Raw genomic sequence first — 27,133 nt, 5'->3', positions numbered from 1 at the left:
CCAGCATACAGGAGGGAGATTGAAAACTTAGCAGAACTGTGCACCAACAACAACCTTGCACTCAATGTCACCAAAACCAAGGAGCTGATTGTTGACTTCAGGAAGGGAAAAACCGGAGGTGCACGAACCAGTGTTCATTGGGGGAATCAGAGGTGCAGAAGGCGAGTGAATTTAAGTTCCTGAGAGTCACTATTTCGGAGGATTTTTCCTAGACCCACTAACGGCATCATGAAGGAAACACATCAGCACCTCTATTTCCTCAGGAGTTTGTGGAGGACTGGTACCACATCAGAAACCCTGGCAAATTTCTACAGATGTGTGGTGGAAAGTGTGTTGACCAGCTGCTCAGTCTGGTATGGTGACACCAATACCCCTGAGCGTAAAGCTCTGCAAAAGGTAATGGAAACAGCCCAGGATATCACAGGCAAAACTCTCTCCACCTTTGAGAACATCTACGGGAAACACTGCCATAAGAGAGTAGTAGTATTCATCAAGGATCCACACTACATAACACACACTCTGTTCTCCCTGCTGCTATCAGGGAAGAGGTATAGGTGCCACAAGATTTACACCAGCAGGTTCTGGAACAGCTGCTACCCTCCACCATCAGAATCCTCAAAAACAAACTCAATCAGGGACTCATTTAAGGACTCTTGCATTTTATTGATTTTTTTCTCTCAATTGCAGAGCTTGTTTACATTTCATAATCTGTTTACAGTTGTTTACATGTGAAAACGTCGGGAACAGTTTTTTTGTTTGCACTGCCGTAAGTGGTAATTCCACCTCACCTGCAGGAAAAGGAATCTCAGGGTTCTACGTGATCTCACTTGTGTACTCTGACACTAAATCTGATAGTACCCTGGTGCAACACCAAATGGCCAGAGTTCTCATCAGAAAACTGGGAGTTTTTATATATTTTCTGGAAATGTCCTCCACACTTTTTAGAACTGAGAAGAAAAAAAATCAAAATTTTAAAACATATCACTCTTTATATTCTGTGTAAAATACAACAGACTTGCCTCTAAAACACAACTCTATTTTTTGAGGTGATCCCATTATTTTTGTGATGTTCTTAAAGTTGAAAAATCTTTCCACATACTTGCAAAGGTACACACCTATCTAATTAAAGGCTTTAAAAACTGAATAATTGGTCAGCATTAAACATAATAACTGCTAGGCATAGCAATGGAACATATTAATTTAACCTTTGATTTGAAATAGCCTCACCTAAGTCAAAACATTTGTGCCGGAACCCAGTTTGCTAGACCAGTATCTCATTGCACTACAAGTGTTTTGAGAAGACACATCTCAAAGGGTAAAATGGCACTTGTCATTAATTTAACAAAACAGCACAGCATGGAAGAGACATTGTCAGTCAAAGAGCAGCTGGTAGTAATTCAAAGTGCTTTCAGATAATGATAATCACCCCAGAACAGAACTCTTTGATGACTGCTCTATCCTTCATTCACAATTTAGCCCTTCTGTTCAGATAAGCTCAGTAGTGACAGCACTTCCTGACTTTAACAGCTGTGGCTTCTCAAAGGGTCATTGTGTGACTACTAATTATTGTAATTCATTAGCATAAATTATTTGTGCTGAATGATTGATCACTATGAATTTTTTCAACACCATCCTCTTTGCATTTGTCTGTGAACACAGTGCAGTGATGCATGCAACTAAAGCGGTTGTTTTATGTCAAAAGGAGCATTATCAATCATTCCTTTTTTGGGACTTGGAAGCTGAAATCATAGTCTTAAAATAATTACATTTCTCTTAAAGCAAATTCTCACTCAGATAGTTTGTTCATCACCAAGAATTTTAATTGATTATCGACTGGAGTTTATAACCTTAATAATTAAAAATAAAATTGCCAGGAAAATAAAACCAAATGTAACAAATTTCTAAAACATGAGTTAATTTTATTCCACGTTATCCAAAAGTTTTACTTCACATTTTTAAACAGAATTCTCATCGGAAATATTTAAGGTGCGAATCAATCAAGAATGATTAATATTTAAATCATATAGAGAAAGTTTAGTCTTAATTGTGCTGGGTAAAACCAACAGTTCCACACAGAACTGCCATGTTCAGCCATTAAAAGCCAACACCCTCTTCTCCAGCATGTGTTGGAAATGACAGAACTCTAGAGCATGCTGACAAATACAAGGGCGAGATCTGTCCACATTTTCCTGGGATTCCCCAGCATTACATTAGGAAAACTACTCTTGGATCAATTAGCCTTGTCTGATTAAGCACATCATAAAAGACCCTGTTGATTTCTCTTTTTTTTGGTTAGAATCTAAGAGGCCACAGAGTCTTTCTTTGGCTCGGCGGACGAAGATTTATGGAGGGGTATGTCCACGTCTGCTGCAGGCTCGTTGGTGACTGACAAGTCCGATGCGGGACAGGCCGGCACGGTTGCAGTGGTTGCAAGGGAAAATTGGTTGGTTGGGGTTGGGTGTTGGGTTTTTCCTCCTTTGTCTTCAAAGGAGGTGGCTGCCCGCCAAACAGAGTCAAGTTACTTATTTTTCACACAACAGTTTTACCTTAATGTCAGTTAATTATTTCCTGTTGTTTCAGTGCTTTTTGTTAACCTTATCACAGTTTAAAGGTCATCACTCATTCTTGGGTAAGACCGCACGCGACATCTAGTTTTTGGTGTATTGTTAATATAATATTTTCTTAAATTATGTCCTTCATTTTGTTTCACATTAAAGTTATTGGATTGATTTGGATCAGCTAAACTTTAAATAGTCAGGTGGACAGAAGCTCTGAGCTCCTGAGTGCTGACCGGTACAAACTTTCTACTTCAGTTACCGTCACTCAACTAATGTTGATAATTCCAACAGGGCAGCATTGACTCTCCCCAGTTTCCAAGTGTTCGATACACCAGTTTTAACCACATGAAAATGAGGCCCTTGAAAATGAAGAGGGGAAAAATGTTGCTGGGAGAATGGTATGACAACCTGATTATTTCATTTAACTTTTTTTAAAAAGAGTAGACAAATGTTTTTCTTAATTTTGCAGAAATGGATTCTTCTTTTTGAGCATGTCTATAAATACAAAAGATTTGAGAGGACAAGACTCTTTTCTCAGTATTGCCTTCTGTCAGGAGTGTTTTTGCAAGACATTAGGATTAACCTGAGGCTTAATCACTATCTGTACCTTACTGCTGTCTGAATATGGGACAGCTAGATAGGCCCTGAATCCAGGCAAGGTAATGGTGGCTATGCAGTGACGACTTCCAGTAATTCAGTGAAAAGTATGCACAATCCGGCCCAAAGTTAAAAGTAACTTTGAATATCTCACAGCATTTTAAAAAAATGCTTATTTATTACAGTAATTGAATGCTGTTAACAATGTCATTTCAATTCATGAAATTGAATCATCCAAGTATATTTACAAATCCATAAGGTGTAACAAAATTTATAACAATTATCTCAACACATCATTTTAGTTCTGTATTTTGTATCTCAAAATCTTTCTATTTATGCAGTATGTGTTATAGTGTCTAAACAACCACTATTGGATGTGGAGAATCTCTTAACAAATCACCAGATTTGGCAGGATTAAAAAAAAATCCTCCTCGAATGAGATTGAAGTAATTTTTGTTGAGATTCATTGATGAGGTTAATTCTCTGATGGTGTGATTATGAATATGATTTTAAAAAAATCACACAAGTTAGTAACTTGTTCAATGTTTACTTTTAACACAAGATCAATGCTAGAAATATTAAACAGCATATATAATTTTCAGCAGGAGCTAAAATAATCTTTTGAACTTTCTTCCTTATTAAATAATTATTTTCCCTCTGGGAATTTCACATACCCACCAGCATTAATTGATTAGTATTAACAAGTTTTAATGCAAACAGTGGTTTGTGCAATGCAAATCTTAAACTGAATGCTTTATGATCATTTAAGGTCTATAATTAACTTCTTCAAACCCTTGAAGGGTGATAACATGAAAAATTAACAAATGCACACAAGGTGCAATTTAATCAACTTATTCAGTTCTTAAATATTGTAGCTGTTCTTCATATTTAAAATGCATGAAGTAGAAATTATTTTTTGTTGAGCTGGTTTTATAAAAAACCACAGGACTAACATAATGATGGCATTCTGAGACAGAAATAGTCCCTTATCCCCTTCTTTTTCCTCTTCCCACTGCCATTTCCACAACACAACCTTTCTGTGAGATGACAAATATCACCTGCTTGACTCCATATTGGGAAAGATACCTCAGCAGCCTTGACTAGATATGAAAAATCAATGGTCTAAGGTTTGTTCTGTCCTACCCAAGGGAATTCATTTATGACTGACTGTAGCACAAAAACTAAGGAGTTTCATGCAAGTTAGTGATACACTAAGGTCTGAAGGACTGCATTCAAATTTTTTTTCTTCATTTATATTATTGCAAAACCCTAAACAATGCAAGCAGTCTCCACTGCTGCTCATACCTGCCACAGTGCACCCTGCTGCTTCAGCCATTCAGATAGCACAGCCAGCTGGCCCTGTTTTTCCTCTTAATTCACCTTTCTGCGTCTGCCCCAACACTGTGTAACCTCTGCAGTTGCAAATGACACCTGTGAGCTGATGGAACAACTGGCCATATTGGTACCACTAGCCTCAATCGGACTAATTAGGTGCAATTCAATTACTAAGCACACTTTTAAGGGGAAATGCTGCAGTAATCGATAAAGAACATAGAAAGTTGAAGTAATCAGCTTTTCAACCAAAAACAAAAATCAGGAAATGCAAAATGAAATTGACTCCTTGATTTGACTAAAAGAAAGTATTTAAAACAAAAGTCTCACTGGCCCAAACAATTTTGTCACATCTCTTGGTAATGTCAAAAAATCAACATGACTGACCCCCAACCAGCCAATGTCATTTCAAATATTACTGAAAGCAATGATGTGTAATAAATTGATGCAAATGAGAGTCAAAATACCAACTTCAACAATTTATATACTTGTTGGAATATGAAGCAAACGAAATATAGCAGTTTTAGATATCCCTGTCAATTTTGTCCCAAATCAATTGAAAGTTCATGACATTCTTACAGCTTTAGCCAAGCTGTACATTCAAAATGTTAAAAAAAACCCAACTACTAGCACTAGAGTTAACAACACTCTAGAATTGAGAAACTAATGTTTTGGGTAATCTTTATTAGTAATGTATGCAGGTTTTAATATTTACCTTGCTACATCTGAATTTGTAGATGAAGGAAATTTTTCTAAAAGGAGTATCAAGTACACAGTAGTTCACAGCTGAAATTTCTGTAGTTATGCTTCAGATACACTGACATTTTAGCAAAAGGGATCCTGCAATTCAATGACTGATACCATTTAAAGCAACATGAATTAGGTAAGAATGTCCTTGAAGTCCCATACACTGGGAGGCATTTCTAAACATTAGTTTGATTGACACTCATACGACACCCACCTTAATCCCTTCAATCTCCTCAATGAACCACCTGCTGACAGATATTAGGGCCTCCTGTGGCCATTCGTGAAACCAGTCAATAGTTGTGCAGTTAACTATGGCTGGGAACTTCCGGGCTTTCACGTGCAGGGTTGAACCAACTGGGGAGAAACAGAGAACAACTTGTAGAGTACAAGATTACCAACACATCTATGAAATGACAATGATCAAAGGAGTTCTTAGAATGAGGTAAGATCACAATAAAAAGATGAAGCTTAGCTCCAAATTCATAATCAGCTGGAGCAAGAAGCCACTCATCAATATAAAAATTGGACCCGATTTAAATTAATTGATGATGGATATACCCCGCAAACACAAAAACAAGTAATAGTGAACAATTCAAGATATGCCAGTTTAATTTAAAGAAAATGTGGGATATCTCAGCAAGAATGGTAGGTTCTAAGAAATTATTGCTTAAAGACTGTTCAGCCCATAATACCTCAAAATGGTTAAGTGGAAGGATGTATCAGTCACCCTCCATATATTCAGCACAGATTCAATTGCTGAAGGAGGATGGGAGGTGAAAATGAGGAAGCTTCCACGACTATGTTTGATCTAAAAATCCCTAAAGATGATAAGCCACATTCAACTAAAATTACTTTCTGAATTATGTCAAGATAAAACACAGCAAAATTATAAAAAAGAAAAAAAGTCTGCAGATGCTAGAAATCTGAACCCCACTCCAGGAAAATTCAGACATGCTCAAGAGGTCAGGGAGCATCTGTGAAGAGTACTGCAGTTAATAGCACACACAGAACAGTACAGCACAGGAAAAGACCCTTCAGCTCCAATGTCAGTGAAAAACGACGTCCAAATCAAACTAAAAATCTGCCACTTCCACCTGATCGATATCCCTCCATCCCCTTCACATTCTTGTTCCAATCCAGAAGCCACTGAAATGTAACCATTGTAGGTGTCTGCTTCTAACAGTACTGCTGGCCACCCTTTCCAGGCAATTCCAGGTATTTGCTCAGCACATCTCCCTGAAACATTTTACCCTTTACCTTCAACACGTCCTCTGGTGTGTGATGTGTTTGCTTTGGGAAAAAATTCTAAATGTCTATCATAGCCTCTTATAATTTTATACATCTCTATCAGCCTCCTATGCTCCAGAGGACACAATCCAAGTTTATTCAATCTCTTTCCATAACATATGTCCTCTGAACCAAGCAAATTCCTGTAATGGAGTAATCAGAGTTACACACAGTATTCTATGTGTAGCCTAACCAACATTTTCTATAGATGCAACATGACCACCTTAGTTTCATACTCAATCCCCCACCTAATGAAGCCAAATATACCACAGGTCTTTACCACTCTATCTACTTCTGTGGCCAATTTCAATCAACTATGCACTTGGACCTGCAGATCCCTCTGCACATCAATACTGAACTTTTAAGAGCCTTAACATTACCTGCATACGTTTCCCTTATATTTCACCTCAGAAAGAGCAAAACCTTGCCCTTCTCTGGTTAAAATTCCATCTCCTATTTCTCTGCCCATATCTGGAATTGATCTACATCTTGTTGTATTCATTGCTCACCCATTAAATTGTTCATATCTCCACCAATCTTTGTATCATCTGCAACTTACCAACACATCTACCTACTTTTTCATCCATGTCATTTATGTATGTCACAAACAATCACTGTGGATACAAGCCTCCAGCCCTTTACCACTGTCCCTAATCAGATCATGACTTTCCAAATGTACACTAATTCTCTCCCCAAATATCCTTTCCCATGGTTTCCCTAACCCTAATGTGAGGCTGACAATTTGCAGATTATCTGTTTTTGTACAAAGGTACTACATTAGCCACTACCCAGTCCTTTTGGACCTCTCCTGTTGCTAGAGAGGTTGCAAATATATTTGCCAAGGCTGCAACTGTTACTTCACTTGGCCTCTTTTAATAATCAGGGAACTATCCCATCAGGTCCAAGGGACATATTCATATTAATCTTTCTCAAAAGACCCTTCTCTTTCTTGATTTCAGAATATCCTAACACATGAGCATTCGCCACATTATACTTCCAATCATTGTTCATATCCTTCTCCTGGGTAAATACCAATCCAAAGTACTCATTTAGCACTATCTCCGAGCATAAATTCCCTCCTTTGTCCTTGAGTGGTCCTATCCTCTTCCTGGTCATCCTCTTGTTTGCAATGCAAGTAGAAAAGGTCTTGCGATTTTATTTAATGCTGCTCACCCAGGACACTTCATGGCCTGTTTTGACCTTCCTAATGCCCTGCATGAGCTCTTTCCTGCAATCTTTATATTGCCCTAGGTCTTGGTCTGCTTATAGCTTCTGGAACCTCGCGTCTCCTTTTCCTTTTTTGACGAGTTCATGACCTCTCTCATCATCCAAGGTTCTCTTACCTTTCCGCCTTCGGACTGGAGCTCCAGTGCTGAATTCTAATTCATAAATAACTCCCATGTGTCAGTTGTGGACTTGCCTAATTACAGCTGCTCCTAGTTTACTCCTCCTTTAGGACAAAGGACCACCCCCCACTACTATGAATGACTCAGTCGTAGAGAGAGTGGGGAGCACAATGTTTTTTGGCATCAATTTAAAGGACGACTTATCCCGGACCCACAAAACCTCCTCATTAGTCAGGAAAGCGCAGCAGTGCCTACACTTCCTCAGGAGGCTGAGGGCAAGGCTACAACGTTCCTAACAACGTTATACAGAAGCACGATAGGGAGTATCCTGGATGGCCGCAGTGTGGTATGATATCTACAAAGCATCAGATCAGAGATCAGCATGGAGGGTAATTAAAACTGCTGAGAAGATCACTGGTGTATCCCTTCCCTCTATCAATGAAACCTGCAGGAAGCAATGCTTATAGAGGGCTCAGAGAATCATCAAGGACCCTTATCATCCAGCCCGTGGTATCGATGAGACACTACCTTCAAGGAAGAGGTGCAGAAGCACAAAGATCAGGACTGCCAGCTTATTCCCACAGACTGTGAGACTATTGGACAATTCTAGAAATCCGTACATTTTTGATGTATATGCATTTTGCATCACTATGTATATACTATGTCGTTTGTGTGTTGGGTGTACGATGTGTAAGCACTGTGGTCCGGAGATACACTATTTTGTTAGGTTATACATGTGTATGTACAATCAGATCACAATCAATTTGAACATGAATCTCCTGCCTCATATCACAATAGTGGTGAACCCTGAAACGTTAACTCTGTTTCTCTGCAGCCTACCCTGCAGAGTATTTCCAGCATTTTCTGTTTCTATCACCAGTAAAACAATGATCTTGCTTTTCAATTCTTGCACAGCGTTTATTGTTCTATATGCTTGACCTGCCAAACTGAACAATCATTTCATTCTGTATTTATTGAGTTATTCCAAGACTGCAATCTGGGATTTAGGGAATGGCCACTAGGGGGTGTGTTAATGCAGCCTGCTTGCCTCTTATTCTTGTGATGTTGCTGGGTTGCTCGTTACGTCACGCCATCCGTGCCAGCACTGCTGAGCTTAGCACTTCCAAGAAGTGCAGGTTTAATTCAACACCCTAATTTTTGCTGTCACCCATTCGCTGTCAAGCACACCACACGAATGTGCATAATCATATTTCTTTAATATTGTATCAATGAGCTGCATTTTAAAACAAAATGCGCTGCATGGCTTTTTTGGTCATTACTGGGGGTGAAGTTACAATTCCATGACTGAAACGTTATTTCTAATCTCACATCAGATACGTTTGGCAGGCCCAGTGTGATTGGGAACCTAGAAAACTTCCAAGGAGCAACAATGACTGGATTAAGAATCAATTCTACAAATGAAGCATGAAAGAAAATTCAAAACCATTATTCATCAAAATGAATACATGAGCAAAATACAAAAGGTGCCAAAAATCAGAAATAAACTAAGTTATAGAAATATTTGCAAGGTCGACCACACCTGGTCTCGGCCTATTACCTTTCATCCATGACCTGAAATGTGGATTCTGTTTCTCATTCCATTGAAAATACTCTATTGAGTATTCCCAGCATTTTGTGCTCAGAGTGTATTAAATGTACCTCAAGAAAATGCTGCTGTTTCAAGGGAAGGAAGTGGTAAATGGGAGAGCATTGAGGAATACAGAAGAGCAGAAAGATTTAGGAGTAACGGTACATCGTTCCCTGAAGGTAGAAACTCACGTGAATAGGGTGGTGAAGAAGGCTTTTAGTATGCTGGCTTTTATCAATCATTGCATGGAATATAGGAGTTGGGAGGTGATGTTGAGATTGTATAAGACGTTGGTGCGGCCTAATTTGGAGTTCTGTGTGTAGTTCTGGTCGCCTAATTATAGGAAGGATATAAACAGAGTGGAGAGAGTGCAGAGAAGGTTTACCAGAATGTTACCTGGGTTTAAGCATCTAGAGTCTAGGGAGAGATTGGACAGATTAGGTCTTTATTCTTTGGAGCGTAGAAGGTTGAGAGGGGATTTGATAGAAGTATTTAAGATTATGAAAGGGATAGACAGAGTGGATGTGGATAGACTATTTCCGTTAAGAGGAGGAAATATTAAAACAAGAGGACATGAGTTAAGAATTAAGGGGCAGAGGTTTAGAGGTAACATGAGGGGGGAACTTCTTTACTCAGAGAGTGGTAGCCATGTGGAATGAGCTTCCGGGAGAAATAGTGGCGGCGGAGTCAATTGTATTATTTAAGAAAAGGTTGGACAGGTATATGGATGAGAAGAAGATGGAGGGTTATGGGCATTGTGCAGGGAGGTGGGACTAGAAAGGGGTGTTTGGTTCGGTGCAGACTAGAAGGGCCTAATGGCCTGTTTCCGTGCTGTAATTGTTATGTTATGTTATGTTATGACTTGTTGATGCATTTAATATTTTTAAAAATACCTTCAGCTGTTGCCGTGTCCCTGCTGAAAAAGAGCGTCCAGGAGTTTTCCCAGTTATCCACATGCCTAAATGTCAAACCTCATTATGCACACTAATGATAATACTGTCAACCTCTTCATCATTGAACAGATCGGGAATCTTACCTGTTTAAAACAGTTTAGGATGCTGATTGCCGCAAGATTATCAAAAGGATCCCAGTTCAACAGTAAATGTTCTCTTGAATTTTTACAGGAATCATGTTGGTAACAGAACAGCAAAGGGGTAACATAAATATTTCCAAAATGAAAATTTATTGCTTTTTCTGGCTTGTACTTTGAGTTAGAGTCAGGGGTATACAATACATAAACAGGCCTGTCCGCCAAACTCTTCCATGCTAGCCAAGTTCCTTCTCTGAACTAGTCCCACTTGCCTGTGTTTTCCCCATATTCCTCCCAGTCTTTCCTATCCATGTACCTGTGACTCGGCAGCTCATTCCACATACTCATCACCCTCTGTGTGAGAAAGTTTCCCTCGTGTCTCCTTTAAATTTTTCCTCTCTCATGGTTTTAAATGCATCTATATTGTCAGTGGCTTCAGAAGTTCCCACTGCTCCATAAATGCTCTTCATGGCGTGCGTCTCAAACAGCTTCTGACAACCAAGTCCAACTCCTGGCCTTCACGTGTGCCTGGCAGAGCTGTTCTCACTGTCAGGAGAAGGATCGAAGGCGGGTCACCAGTGCCTTGAAACCAGTTGCCCCTGGCAGCTGGGGCTCATTAACCACGGATGGTAACTCATCTAGGAGTGGGAAAACTCCAGTTGCAAACTTTCTGCTGCCTTGTGGCCATACCCACTCATGGGAAAGGTTTTGGGAGTGAACTTCGAGAAAAAATCTGGAGTTCGAGTCCTGAAGGCGGCTGACTGCTGTACCCAGCACCGACCAGCAGGGCAACTCCTGGGATGTTGCTGGCACCTGTTCTTGTTCCTTTGGACCTGTCATTAGCATGGGGGGAGCATGGGCAACAGATGAATCTCCATGAAACTCCCACACTTCAGGAGAAATCACTGTCAAACATTTTGTTGACATTATAAAGTGTGAGGTGATTTTAAAAAAAAGATTGACATGAATATATTTGTATTTCATGCCCTGTGAAAATATCTGTTGATATTGGAACAGCTTGGGGATAACTTACAGGAAAATATTTGAGATTTTTCTTCTCAGAATGATTAGCTTTGCAACATCATTGATTTTGGAAATAAAGATCATCCTTAACCTACTTGTTTGGATGGGTTTTTTAAAAAATAAAATACATCGATAAAATGTTGGAATGAGAAATTGTCGTAAGCATTACACACTTAGCTTTCCAGAAAGCTTCTGACAAGGTGCATGTTAGCCATTCATCAATATTAAATACTAATGTGCGGGACGATGAAACAGATAAAATATGATCTGCAATTGGAAGTGTCTTAAATAGGGGAAAGGCATAAATTGAGCATTTTTCAGATAGGAAAGTAGTTCGTTGTAGACTGCAGGGATATCATCAAAACTGGTTAATAGCTTGAATAAGCAAAGTTTATATGTATTAATTTTAGTTAACATATAAGTTAAAAATCAGCTTTAATATAAAATAATTAAAAAAGAACAGATAAAGGGAAGGGGGAAGGAAAGATATTTGTCCTTAAAAGCATCAAATGGGATAGATCAAGGTCTTATAGTGCAAAGATGCTACGTTGGCATTCATTTCAAGTGGAATAGTGTACAAGAGTAAAGAGGTGCTGATGAGGCTCTATGGGGCCCTGGTGGGACCTCATTTGGAGTATTTTGTGCTGTTTTGGGCCCCTTATCTTAGAAGGGATGCAATGATATTGGAGAGAATACAAGAAGATTTACCAGGATGATTCCTGGAATCCAAGGGCTAGCATATGAGGGATGTTTATTGACTCTTGGACTGAATTCATTGGAGAATATAAAAATGAGAGGGGATCTCATAGAAGTATTTTGAATGTTGAAAGGATTGGACAGAGTAGATGTGAATAAGATGTTTCCCTTGGTGGGTGAATCCAGGACATAAATTAGAAAGTACCCATTTAAAACAGAAATTAGGAGACATTTCTTTAGCCAGAAGTTCATGGGTTTGTGGAGTTTAAGGAGGAGATTGATAGATATCTAATTAGTTAGGGTATCAAGGGACTTGGGGAAAAGGCTGGAATTTGGTCTTGATGTAAGAACTGTTTAGTTCTGGGTGAAGTTGCGGAGAAGACACGATGGGCCGAATGGCTTACTTCAATTCCTTTATCTTGAGATCTTGTCACCAGCACTGCACTGTTAGGCAGCACAAGATTTTGACCCTGGAAATCGGACACTTACACAGAACAAATCTAAGTCTAGCAGCATGACAGAGATGCAAGGGGAAAGTATTTGTGTACATTTGGTCTGACCATGTAGAAAGTATCTTCTCTGGTATGCTCTGCCATGCCTTTACAGTAGCCATCTTCAAGTCCTGCTTGTTTCAGGGGCTTATCCCCTAAAGTTTTCGCTTCAGCATGTGGAAGATGTGCTTATTTGGAATTAGAGCGGTGACTGACTTGGGCATTCAAGGATTTTCCAGTTTTTCAGCTTTCAAAAACAATTTTGTGGCTTTAGCAGTAAGTTTGAGATAATTGTCTTCCTGTAACAAGAAGCACCATCCAATGAGTTTGGAGACATTTACTCAATCTTGAGCAGATAAAATGTTTCTATACACCTCAGAATTCACATTGATACTACCATCAGCAGTTACATCATCAATGAAGGTAAGTACATCAGTACCTGTGGCAGCTACACATGCCCAGCATGTTTCACAGATAAGGTGGTATGCTTTGGATCTCGGGCAGTTCCTTTATGCCTCCACAGTAGATTGTCAGATTTTAATTTTCCTTAGGGTGAAAAAGTCAGTAGTAGAAGGAAATCTAAGACACTTTTTTTTCCCCCCCACAGTGATGCCAGGAACATGCATCAGGGAAAAGGAGGGTTGTTGAAGCAGCTACAATTATATAATTGAACTGACATTTGAACACGCATATGATCATTCTAGGAATGGAATGAAATGGATCTCATGTAGTCAGATGGGTTTAGTTTAATTTGGCCTCATGTGCAGCACAGAAATCATGGGCTGAAGGGCCTGCTCCTGAAGGTATTATGCTATTCATCTAGTTCAGAATTTAGCAGAACATACTGATCAGATGAAGTTCACATGGGATGCTTCCACAGATTTAAATCAGAAAACAATTGTGTCATGAAGCTACAGTTATTATGTGAACTTTCATTCAGCATATACTAATAATGATAACTATTTTTAACAATGCAGTATTATAACTGGAAAATAATGGCCTTTAGATCTGAAATCCCAAAGCCCTTCTTCAATGTGATTTGGAATACTTCAAGAGAACTAATGTAAGCAGCCAATCTGGATAGAATTTACTTCCCACTGGCACCAATCCCCACCAGCAGAACAGAACCTCGGCTGCTCTCAAATATTCAATCCATCCGACACCTTATGATATGAGAAAAAAGTCTTCATTGGTACATATTGAACAATATTTCAGTAAAATTATACAAGATCTAATCTAACTAATGGCAAGACCAAGTTAGCATTACTGGGGCAATAGATTTCTCCCATTGATTATAGAGCAATATACTTGCCACCAACTTCACCAGGACCCAGAGTACAGAATAAAGGCCGTGCCACCTGGATGCACGTGATTGGAAGAGAGGAGGACATGAGGTAATATCACAACCTTAAACACAATGTTAATTCCAGAGAAGCATACATAGTGCCACAAAATATTCCTAAAGATTGCATAATTTTTAGATCATGAAAAACTTGGATCCTGCAGTTACAGACAAGTATTAGTATGAGTTGAATGACACATTTCTGTAGTCTCTGCATTTTATTTCTTCGGACTACTGAACAATACTTGTGTGGCAGCATCTTGGACCTGGATAGAGTTGGAAGGAGAAAATGAATTATTGGGAGAAGAAAAACTGAGGAATGATTACATGAAACTTAGTAGGTCTATAAGACCTTCTGTAACAGGTGTCACAGAACTGGTCGTGGGGGGAGTGTGTTTCTCCAATGTATTCAAACAGTGACAGAGGAGAGCACCAGTCAAATGGCTTTAGAAAAGGTAACGATGATCACTTCCCAATATCTGCCCCCAAGTTACTGTCCGGGAGTTTTCAATCATAACTATTTTGCAAATAACCAAAATATCTGAACATTAAAAGGTAACAACATTATAAGAAACTCTATCTTCACTTTTTCCAGTCATATCCATTTTGTCAATCAAGTACATTAACCACTGGCACATGATGTTACTGACATCCCTGCATCTTTTTTTCATTTTACATGTTTTTACATCAAAAGAAATGAATGATCATTTAAAAAAAAAGTATTTTAGTCTTACTTACACATGTTGCATGGCATCATCAATTAAATCTGGGTTCATCATAGCACTGTGCTCATTACAACTGTCAGAAGTTTCAGTTAGAATGTTCTTCAGGACTTTCCACTCTTTTACAGCCATATACTGGGAAGCTCCAATAACAAGAGCAAAATAACAAAAGATCAGTGGCTTCTGAAGCAACATATTATCTTCAACACCCTGAAATATAAGAAGGTAAAATTCTTCACTTGCATCAAATCAAAGAGGAGAACACTTATTATAAATTGATTTTTAAAATCCTATTAGACTATCTGAATGGATGAAAGGCCCCAGGCAACAGGGATGATGGGCAGCGAGATACCAGATTGCTCAACAGATCCTTTCAGGGTCCTCCTTCAATCTTATTTGTCTTGGTTCACTATTCACTTCTAAGCCAAGACTTGAATATGAATGGACCAAAATTTTAATATCATTCAATAGTTTTTTTAAAAAACAGTTAGCTTACTTCAAAGAATTTTTTGGCTGTGCCTAGTAGGGTTCTTTGGAAAAGCTCTGAGTCTTTTAACTGAACCAACTTATCTCCATAGACACGGGGTGATTAATGAAGTCACAATAGTACCACATCCATGGATTTTTTAAAAACAATTAGGAGCTGTGAATTATATTCCCTGAAAAAAATAAAGGTGGGGTCATTCACCAGTCAACAATTTCAACACAGTTGGATAAAAAGTTATATTTAATAGAAAATGTACATCTACAAATTTTGACATCAACAAGAAAACCACACAAATCCAGATGCTGGAAAGATGAACTGCAAAGAGAACATGCTGGAAATACTCAGCAGGGCTGACAGAATCTGAGGAGACAGAAAAAAAATTAATGTTTCAGGTTGATGATCTTTCGGCAAGGTTTTGAAGCGGAAGTAAATTGAATTGTTAACCATTCATTTCTCCACAAATAATGCCTAATCTTGAGTATCCACAGCACTTTTTTGACGTTTTCACAAGTATAAGGCAGATGTTCAACAGATTTTAAAAAAACACTGATGCTCCTTCTTGGACAACTTTCAGAAGTGGATGCTAACATATTACATCACATCACCCATCATTTAGGCAGAAATATACAGTGTTTGGAACAAAACATTTTTTTCTTATTTGTCCCTATGTTCTATGCTTTTAAATTTGTAAGCAAACTACAGGGTTACGAACAACTCGTAATTATGAATGAGCTGTTCCCCAATTCGTGCATGTGCATAATGTTACATCATGAACACTAAATAAGAACCATAAGTACCTGTTCTGTCTAATATGTACAAAACTGGCTTATGGACAGACCCAGGTAACAGAACTCGTTTGGAACCTGGGGACTGCCTGCATTCACAAATGATTAAAGTGTATTTTCCAGATTTGATTTAAGATCATTTTGGTTTGACCATGTAGAAATTGCAGTACTTTTTATGCATAGTCCCCTCATTTCAGGGCACCACAATATTTTGGGTATAGCAATGGTATGGATATTAATCATGTTTAGTTTTTTGTTGCATATCCCTTACATGCAATGACTGCTTGAAGTCTGTGATTCATAGACATCGCCAGGTGCTGAATAACTTCTCTGGTGATGCTCTACCATACCTCTACTGCAGCCAACTTCAGCTCCTATTTGTATCCGGGGCTTGTTCCCTTCAGTTTTATCATTGGCATATGGAAAATAGGCTCAATTGGATTTAGATCGGATGACTAACTTGACCATTCAAGAATTTTCCAGTTTTTAGCTTTGAAAAGCTCCTTCGTTGCTTTAGTACTATGTTTAGGATCATTGTCTTGCTGGAGGATGGGCAGGCAACCAACAGCCCGCGAGCCAAATCTGGCCCACGATCCAAATTTATCTGGCCTGGTGCTCGGCTTCCCCCCCTCGGTGCATGGTTCCCTCCTTCGGTGTGAGCTCCACCTCAGGGTGCAGCTCCCCCGCTCTCTGCACTGGAAGCTCCCACTCTATGCGTGGCTCACCCACTCTGTGCATTGGAGACCTCCCCCCGCCCTCTGTTGTGAATACACCCTCCGCACCCTGCATTTGAGTCCTCCCTGCCTTCTGCACTGGAGTCCTCCCCCTGCCCTCTGTGTGAGATGCCCTCATGACATTCTCCCCCCCCCCCACCAAGGTGACATTATCCCACTGTCTGTGAGAGCCTTCTCTGCATGAGACCCATTTCTTCTGTGAGAGAACCATGTCTGTGAGAATCCACCTCTCTCTCTGCAACACCACCTATTTCTGTAACACTCTTTCAACATCTGTGTGTGGTACTCCTCTCTCTCACTTCCTGTTTCTGTATGTGAGACTTTTTCTGTGTGTGTATGTGACACCATCTTTCTGTGTCACTCCTTGTCTCTCTGCAATCACCTGCCTCTCTGTGTGGGCTCCCCCTATCTGTGAGTAAATCCCCTTTCTCTCTCTCTCTGTCATCTCTTTGCTCAATGTGTGACACAGCCCCCTCTCCACTGTGCCATTCTCCCCTTCTCACTGCTGTCTATTTTGGGGTTAGTTATTTTGTTTTCATTATGACTATTTTTCTCCTTTTTGTCTTTTGCTTTTTATTTTGTCAATTTAATGACTAATATGTGATTTTTGCATTTTTAGATTTGAAATCGCCTTCCCTGACCTGAAATGCATCACTGTATTTATTCCATCTACTTATTTATGTATGTATTTATTTATTTATTTGATTGATTATTTTATTTATATTTTCAAATAAACATTGAATTCATCAATTATATAAAATAAATATTATCTTCTCATTCGATGTTGATTTCGAGTAAGTAGAAAAGAAAAAAAGAACAAGGCCTAATCCTCTCCCCTCCCGTCCACCCAGTGGGGAATAAAAGAAGGAAATAGTTAATAGAATGGAGGAGAGAAAAGAAAAATAGCCCAAAAAAAAGAAGAAAGAAGTTTCATTGTGTTCATATTTGTCCCTTGTTGCCAAGGGACAAATATCCTGACCTACCCAGAATCCTAGGTGGTTCCCATTTATTTATTTATTTCATTTATGGTAGCATCAGTGCACCCCCCTTTCCAACCACTGACACACCATCCGGCCCAGGCATGGTGAAAGGTTGCCTGCCCAAGTTATAGAATGACGCACCATCCAATGTGTTTGGAGGAATTTGTTTGAACTTGAGCAGGTAAGGTGTTTCTATTCACTCAGTATTTATTCTGCAACTGCCATCAGCAGTTACATCATCGATGAAGACAAGTGATTAGGTACCTGTGGCCGCCACACATGCCCAGGCCACAACACCCCCACCACTATGTTTCACAGATGAGGTGGTATGCTTTGGATCTCAGGCAGTTTATTTACACCTCCACAGTTTGCATTTCCCATCACTCTGATATAGGTTAATCTTGGTCTCATCTGTCCACAAGACCGTTTTCCAGAATTATACTTCTTGGCAAACTGTAATCTGTATTTGCCCAATAGGGAAGTTGGGCCTGCTGGGTCTAAACTCCTCCCTCTGCAATTAGATTCTTGACTTCCTGTCGTCGAGATCTAGGCAGTCCAGGTCGGAAACAGTACTTCCAATACCATCATACTGAGCACAGGGGCCCTCCCTAAGGCTGTGTGCTGAGTCCATTGTTGTTCATTCTGCTGACCCATGACTGTGCAGCTAAATACAGCTCGAACTACATCATCAAGTTCGCTGACGACACAACCGTGGTGGGCCTTATTAGTAAGAATGAGGAGTTAGCGTACAGAGATGAGATGCAATCTTTAACGGACTGATGGAGAGCCAAAAACTTGTATCTAAACGTTAATAAAATAGAGATGGTTGTCGACTTCAAGAGGGCCCAGGGGGACCAGGCTCTGCTGATCTTTGATGGCTCGACCGTTGAGATCATCAAGAGTATCAAGTTCCTTGGCGTGCACTAGGCAGAAAATCTCACCTGGTCCCTTCACACCAGTTCCATACCCAAGAAAACCCAGCAGCACCTCTACTTCATCGGATCACAAGACCCTGCAGAGAATAGTGGAGTCAGCGGAAAAAATTCATTGGGGGCATCTACAACACCCGATGTAGCCGAAAGGCAATAAACATTGTGAAGAACTCCAGACACCCCTGATGTAAACTGTTCTCCCTTATGTCATCTGGTAGGAGGTACCTTAGCACTCAGGTCGTTATGTCCAGACTGGGCAAGTTTTCTCCCCCAAGCCATCAAGCTCCTGAATTCCCAGAATATATGTTGATAATGTACCTTGGACTTCTCTGTATACATCTTAATATTTTAATGTGTTTAACTTCTATTCTAACTTATATTATGTAAATATGCTCCATGGTCCTGAAAAAGCGCTATCTTGTATTTACCATGCGAGCGGCGTATGAACGATAAATAAAGGTGACTTGACTTATACATGGGGCTAAAAGATGGAGGCTTTTTGGGATAAAGTTACAAGTTGTGCTTTTATAGTGTGGATATGCTCTACAAGTTTGACAATTTTGTTGTGTTCTTTAATTTTTGACATCTATTTTGTGTACTCTACAAATTTTCTGTATATTCTTGTAAAATTCAATAAAAATATTATTAAAAGGGAAAAAAAACTGTGGAACACAGGTGCAAATAAAGGAAAAGAATGTCTTTGTCCCAAACATTATAGAGGGCACTTTGCAGTTTGCTATTTTAAACAAACCAAGGCATACATTTAATTTGCAGTTTAAAAGCCCTGAGCATGGTAAGAGGCAATTACCAGAATGTGTATACAAATAGGCCCCACTGCTCTTGTTAAATTGTGTAAACTGTCATAAAGCCAGTGAAAGTGGACTGCCACAGAATAAAATATACCTTGGCAGCTGGCAAGGAATATGGATATGGTGAAAATACTTGAACACATGAACCCCTTCCAGATGATCAGGGGTGGGGTGTGAGGGCACTTCAGTGCCACATGTAATATTCTGTGTGTTTTCTCGTCATCAGACAGAATCATAAAGCCCAGCTCCTGATAAATTTGTCTTTTTCCGGATTTGACAAGCCAGCCAAATCTGAGAAAATCATAAACTGCAGAAGCTGCAACTTTGATCAGACAAAGGATTGCTGGAGGAATTCAGCAAGTCAGACAACATCAGTGGGTAAAGTTCCCCACAGGAGGTTAGGAAAAAAGGTGGAGGCATTAGGTATAAATGAGGAGGTAGTGAAATGGATTCAGCAATGGTTGGATGGGAGGTGTCAGAGAGTAGTGGTAGAAAATTGTTTGTTCAATTGGAGGCCAGTGACTAGTGGAGTTCCTCAGGGATCGGTCCTGGGTCCACTATTGTTTGTTATATATATTAACGATCTGGAAGTAGGGGTGGAGAATTGGATAAGCAAGTTTGCGGATGATACAAAGATTGGTGGTGTTGTGGACAGTGAGGAAGATTACCGTAGATTAAAGGGTGATTTAGGAAGGCTGGAGGTGTGGGCTGAGAAATGGCTGATGGAATTTAATACAGATAAGTGTGAGGTGTTACATTTTGGAAAGGCAAATCTAAATAGGTCATATGCATTAACTGGTAGGCTATTGAGATGTGCAGAGCAACAAAGGGATTTAGGAGTTGTGGTAAATAGTACCCTCAAGGCTGATACTCAGGTAGATGGTGTGGTGAAGAAGGCATTTGGAATGTTGGCCTTCATAAATCGGAGTATTGAATTCAAGAATAGGGAGGTTATGGTGAAATTGTACAAGGCATTGGTGAGGCCAAATTTGGAGTACTGTGTACAGTTTTGGTCACCAAATTATAGAAAAGATCTAAACAAAATAGAGAGAGTGCAGAGAAGGTTCACGAGAATGTTGACAGGATTTCAAGGTTTGAGTTACAGGGAAAGATTGTGCAGACTGGGGCTTTTTTCTCTGGAGCGTAGAAGATTGAGAGGGGACTTGATAGAGGTGTTTAAGATTTTAAAAGGGACAGACAGAGTAAATGTGGATAGGCTTTTTCAATTAAGAGTGGGGGAGATTCAAACTAGAGGGCATGGTTTAAGATTGAAGGGGGAAAATTATAAGGGGAACATGAGGGGAAATTTCTTTACGCAAAGGGTGGTGGGGATGTGGAATGAGCTTCCGACAGACGTGGTCGAGGCGGGATCATTGGTTACATTTAAGGAAAGACTAGATAGTTACATGGATAGGAGAGAACTGGAGGGGTATGGACCGGGTGCTGGTCAGTGGGACTAGGAGGGTGGGGATTTGTTACGGCATGGATTAGTAGGGCCGAACTGGCCTGTTCTGTGCTGTAAGTGGTTATATGGTTATATGGGTAAAAAAGATGGTCAAAGTATCAGGCTTGACTTAAAAAAAAAATCAAGATAAAAAAAAAGTGAAATGACAGATATAAAGAGGAAGGAGACTGGGGTAAGGGCGCAAAGGTATGGGAGATGGAGAGACAGGTGAATGAAGAAACCATTTTTAGAGTTGATGAAAGGAAGAAAAGTTAGAGAGAGAGAGAGAGATGGATTGTTTTGAAGTGCAGGTTTAGTCAAAGGAGAGATGGAAAGAGTTGATCGATGGTGGTTGGGGAATATCTTATATCAGAAAGATCAATGTTCATCCTGTTAGGGTTCAGCCTGTGCAGGGAGGAAAATAACATTTACATTTGGGCCTCGTCCTGACAATGGATGAAACAGAGGATAGACATGTCACTGTGGGAATGGTTGGGGAACTTCGATTGCAGGAAGCTCAAGTTTAGCCCCGCAAATAGAGTGTGGATGTTTGATGAAGTGGTCACTCAATCTGCGTTTGGTCTCACCAATGTAAAGGAGGCCACGCCAGGTACACCAAAGACAATAGATTAGGTTGGTCAATATGCATTTAAAGCTCTGCCTCACCTGAAAGGTCTGTTTGTGGCTGTGGCTGGAGGTGAGGGAGGAGATGTGGAGACAGGTTCTGCACTTCCAGCAGAAATGTCCTAAGGGGGTGGAATAATGGGTGGGGAGAGAAGAATGGATGGGTTTCTTGGAGAGACTTATCCACACAAAAAGCAGAACAGGGTGGAGAGGGAGAAGATGTAGTTGCTTTTCTTTATGCATTTGCTATGGAAAGATCCTGAATGAAAGCTCCGATGGAGCTTTGGTAGGATCTCAAAGCAAAAGATATGTAACTGACAGTCTGCGATAAAGAGTGACTTTAGACCTTGATGCTGATAGTCTTGTTCCAATTGCTTGGACATTTTTAACACCTCCTGACACGACACCATATCTCAGTCACAGATATTCAGACCAATGGAGGCACATTGTTACCTTCTTGACATTTACATCCTATTCCAGGACTGGACTCTGAACTGATCTGTTCTCTTCTATGGTGGCACTGGTCAGAAAGCATCAGGTGTTTGGAGCTGCAACTCCTGCACTTTGATATCTTGCTCTTCATCTGAGAGTAACAAGGTAAATGTGCCATCCATACTGACCTGATGGATCCAGACCCCATGAGAAATTTAAGATGCCTAAACTCATGTTCAAGATTATTTGTCAGCATAAGGCCATAATGCAATATATTAGAAAACGGCTGTAAATCGCTTTTGCAAGTTTCCTTGTCATTGCTTCAGCTCCCTCAACAAATTGCCATTTTATTATGTTCTTTCATCTACAAGGGCAAAATTAAACTACAAAATCAAACTTAACATTTCATGAAATTGGCAAAACACTATTCTTGAGTGGTGTGCATGAATTCCATCACATCCTCAGGTTAATGGTACACAAGCTTCTTGATGCAGCAGTAAAATTCCAATTTTACAATGGTCTGTGAAATACATGCACTGGATCATATAAAAAAATCTTTAATTAACTTTGCTTCTTTCTCCAAAAGTGTTGGCTTAGCTGCTGAGGGTTTCAACATTTTCAGTTTTTATTTTTATAAGATGATTGGCATCATTAACACTAATGGGTAATATAGGGATCGGATAATGGGAACACATTTGATGCTAATTTAGGGAATGTCAACTGATCTTGAAACTTACCTGAAGCAACAACCAATTTATTGATTCAACAGTTTAGCACCATATGATTGAAAATTGATTTAACCAGCAGTAAATCATTTCTAGGATACCTCGCAGTAATGCTGAATTCACTAGACACTATCAGTCTAGAAAGGATGCAACAATACATGATTCCTTTGGTTCTGCAGATGGCCGTCAGATAGAGAACAGGATTTTATGGCTACATTAAGCTATTTTAAGCTTTAGTGGGAGATGGGTGGTTAGTTAGGAAATGTGCTGAAACCATCAAGCCACTTACAAACGTGCCTCAGCATCCTGACCAGCAGCTTAATACTTCTGTGATGTCACCTCCAGCCGCACCCCTCCATCCTGCTTCTCAATCCTCAGGGAATCCCCTTTCAACTGGCCTCCACAATCTCCCCTCACCCATTTATGGCCCATACCCTCCAGCTTCAGGAGAGATGTACCAGGCTTTATATTTTCATGCACATAAATGTGCAACAAGTGGTAGTTTATGAGACTGAGATTGCATCAATTATAAAGTGACCAGAGAGTCCAACATAGTTTCAACACATAGTACCTAATTGCATTTCCAGTAACGCACACTATACTCCAGGCAGCATAGACATCAGGAAGAAGACAGAAAAAGTCAACACTTAGTCCAGTATCCAGCCCAGTTTTGTTTTATAAATCAGAAATCAATTTCAGAAAAATTAAATATTTTAAAACAATATTACTACATAAATAAACTGCAAACGTCAGCTGCAACCTTACCTGAAAAATATTGGCAAGGTCACAAATGTTAAAAGTATAATGAAATTTAACTGCTGTTGGCAAGAAATGTTGGGTCATTTTTTTGATGAAGCCATATTGCTGCCTGGACAACTGCAGGAATAGTCTTTACCCTTGATGCTGCAGAATTTGAACTTTGAAAATAGAAACTTAGAATTTTGCTGTAGATTGTCTCCATGGAATTTACTGAAGGAAAATTCACTGTAAAATGTCTCTGGAATGCAAAAAAAAATCAGAAAAAAATCAATCATTTCTGACACTACTGCATGAAATTAACCATAATAAACAGTGTAGAAAAGAGGGGGTAATTTATCAGCTATAAATTCAACAATTAGTCAAAACATACAAATAAATAGAGAGACTGAACCCCAACAGCCTTCTCATGCACCAAGAAGTGATCCTGCAAGTGGACCTTTCTTAGGGTGGAAGTAATATCTAAAATGGAAGTAGTGCGTCCTCCTAAACAAAGTGAAGAAATTTTTTTTGGCCATAGCCAGGTCCAGAATAATCCTGCTTATTATCTAAATTTATAGTCTGGATGTTAACTCAACATTGTCAGAATTTTGGATCAGAAACTGGGTGCTACAGTTCTTATGAAAACACAATGCTGGAGAAACTCAGCAGGTCCAACAGCATCCCTTAAAAGACCAAATTTAAAGATTCATAACCAATGTTTCGGGCTTGAGCCCTTCAACAAAATAAAAACTTTGTTCTCCGAAGGGTGTTCTTTGTAATTTCTCTCTCACTGCTTCTCATCCATAAAATCCTTTGTTACAATTCTAATATTGTTCATTGAAAGTTTGAAAATAAAATGAAATGTGCATTCAATTTCAACCTTAAAAAGAAAAAGATCTAATTTAACCAGCAGCTAGACAATGATTAATTTTTACCTGAAGGCAAGGACTGATGGCAAAGATGCCTGCTGTTGGGTTCATGCAGCTGATATACTGACAGTTGTGAATTTCCTTCAGAGTTAACTTTTTCTCAATCATACCTGATCATTGGAAAATGTAAAGATTTCAGAAAGACTTAAAGTGGTAAAATAGCTTCAAAATCTTTTGCAAGGGTTAACTAAGACTTTATTGGTGTAAAATAACCAGTATGATTTGGTTTCAGCTGTCTTTGGAGTTACAGAATTTCCACTCTGAAGAGATGAGTTTCTCCTCATCGCAGACTGAAATGGCATACCTCCTATTCTTAGGCTGTGATTTTGAGTTCTGGACATCCCCACAGCTTGGAACATATTTTCTGCATTTCAGCTACCCAGTCCCAGCAGGGATTTTGTAAGCTTCAGTTAGGTCCCCTTGTAATCCTCTAAAGTCTGATGAATTTAAGACCAATCATCTCAATCTATGATTTCCTTTGTAATGACATAAAAGTAATTTGTTCAATTGTTCTCCACTTATTTCTTCTCCATTATAAATTTGTGTGACTCAAATGAGCTGACATTTGTCATCGCTATCTATTTTTATCTTCCTTTGCTGAGCTCTTTTCTGTTCCCAGTCTTCAGGTTTGGTGCATTTTTGGGTCATCTCCTGCTTTATATATGACCCAGACATGAATGAACAATGTTATACCTCGTCTGTGTGTTCCTTAACTGCTTGCTGTTGATGACCCAACATAATTCCACTTTATCTTGACTCTCTCTTTCTCTCCTCATACCATTGTGGCCTCCCTTATTTAGAATCAGAATCAACCATGCCACTCTCCATCTTAATGAAAGACTGTTTGGTCACTTCCCCCACTCTCCTAAGAGGGTCTGCCCAAAAAGAAAGCTAATTAATCATTGTTTATTTTTATATAATATCCAGAATGGATGGCTTGCTTGTTTGCTGGTTTTTCAGTGAATTATCTTAGAAAACCACTCTAATATACCAGTTTAGATCCAGAAAACTAACCCAGATCTTCTCAATTCCCTTCTCTCAGAATTAATAAAGTAGTGGAATAGCTATAGAAATAATTAAGTATGGTATAAAGCATAGAATATTTAGAATTATTTTTAGAAATCCAGATTCTATCAGATTCTTCATAAGGAGAATAAATATTTTGTTCAGACTTGACCTTCCATGAAACTGCAAATACACAAACATTTAGGCCCATTATGATTGACCTTAGCAAAACTTCAACTTTGACTAATTAAAGGCACAGCACATCACACATGAAACATGGTTATGACTCAAAATTATGACTGTTATTCATTTAAACACTAAAAAAAATACTGCACTTAATGGTCCAATCTTTTAAATATTAAAATAAAATTCAGATAATCAAAACATGATCCCAATAGTTCTTAGTACTTGTCAGAAGTAGTAAGATTTCCTGACATCTAGTTGACAGTTAACCCACAACAAACACTGATAAAATAAATTATTTTTTTATTATTCATCTTGTCCCTGATTTTAGAAACAGGTTCTCATACAAATTGGCTGCAGCTCTTACCCTGCCAAAGCAATGACTACATTTCAAAAAAAAATTCACTGATCATAAAGTACTTTAGCCCATACAGAGGTCATGGGGGGGGGGGGGGGTGGGGGGGAATATTTTTTAGTTTAATACTTTCTATAATCTTTTCAAAATTCCTAAAAGTGGTTTCCTGCATTGAAGCACTTTTGTCCTTTACCCAAGAAGCTGATCCCAACCTCCAGCTGTGAAGCATTTGCTTGTTAGTACAGTATGTAACTGCTATCCCACAGTAAAATAAATGGTACAGAGGCAACTTCTACTTCACTATGTGAAATTTGAGACTTAAAGTGTCAGAGGATATTCTGAACCATGACAAACCTAAATGCTGCTCTATTATCTTAGCCTAGAAACTCTTTGACACTAACATTATCATATTGACTGAGACCTACCAGACAGGATATGGTTGTTTAAAGAACAAAGAAGCAGGAACATTTTTTTTCTAGCAGACAAACTGAAAAGGTTAGATGGTGTTTTAGGTGTTCTCCTGTAGAGTCATTCAGCACCTTGTGATCCTTCAGTTCACAATATGCAGAACCACCATTCTGAGCTCTGTGAACTATATTCTATATTCTATATATCTATATTCTAATGTCTCTATATTCATCAAGTCTCTGTATAATACTCACCAGTGCTGGTAATCAATAAGTGTGGGGATTGAACTGTTCCATAAGCATCTACCTCTGGCATATTCATGTCATCAATAAGATAAATGAGTTGGATTTTTTTTATTTACAGAGGGTCCATAATTAGGACCAGCCTTTTTCTCAAGAGATTTTTCAAGAACACCCAATTTAAATTTACAATGATAAAAGCATAAAACTGCATTTATTAAATTAGTAGAACAAATAATTTTGATAAATAATGGTGAAATTTATTAATTTGCTCTGTTGTGAAATATCACATACTGAAAGGGCACAATGCAAATATCACTGCATCATTAGCTTTCCAGCACAAATCTTCATTGATCAATATTCACACTTCAATTCCAGTTGATGTAAATCTATAAATTCACACTAAGAAACTTCTTTCACCAATAAATGATGCCAAAAGTTATAATTTGTTGAGATTTGAGAATCAGTCAAATGAAAAACAAATCAAACCTCCTTATTTATTGTCTCCATGATGAGGCTGGCCTAGTTTGTGAGTTTGTCGATGCTGGCTGATTGAAAAATGCCT

The 27,133-nt window shown here is 39.0% G+C and overlaps 1 pseudogene; it reads right to left on the bottom strand.

Annotated features, from left to right (window-relative positions):
* The window catches only part of LOC138759896 (dynein axonemal heavy chain 11-like), a 119,850-nt pseudogene that overhangs the window by 86,040 nt on the left and 6,677 nt on the right, over window positions 1–27,133 (bottom strand).

This window comes from Narcine bancroftii, chromosome 1, assembly GCF_036971445.1.
Source record: "Narcine bancroftii isolate sNarBan1 chromosome 1, sNarBan1.hap1, whole genome shotgun sequence".
Taxonomy (NCBI): Eukaryota; Metazoa; Chordata; class Chondrichthyes; order Torpediniformes; family Narcinidae; genus Narcine; species Narcine bancroftii.
This window is presented reverse-complemented; position numbering and strand designations above follow the sequence as displayed.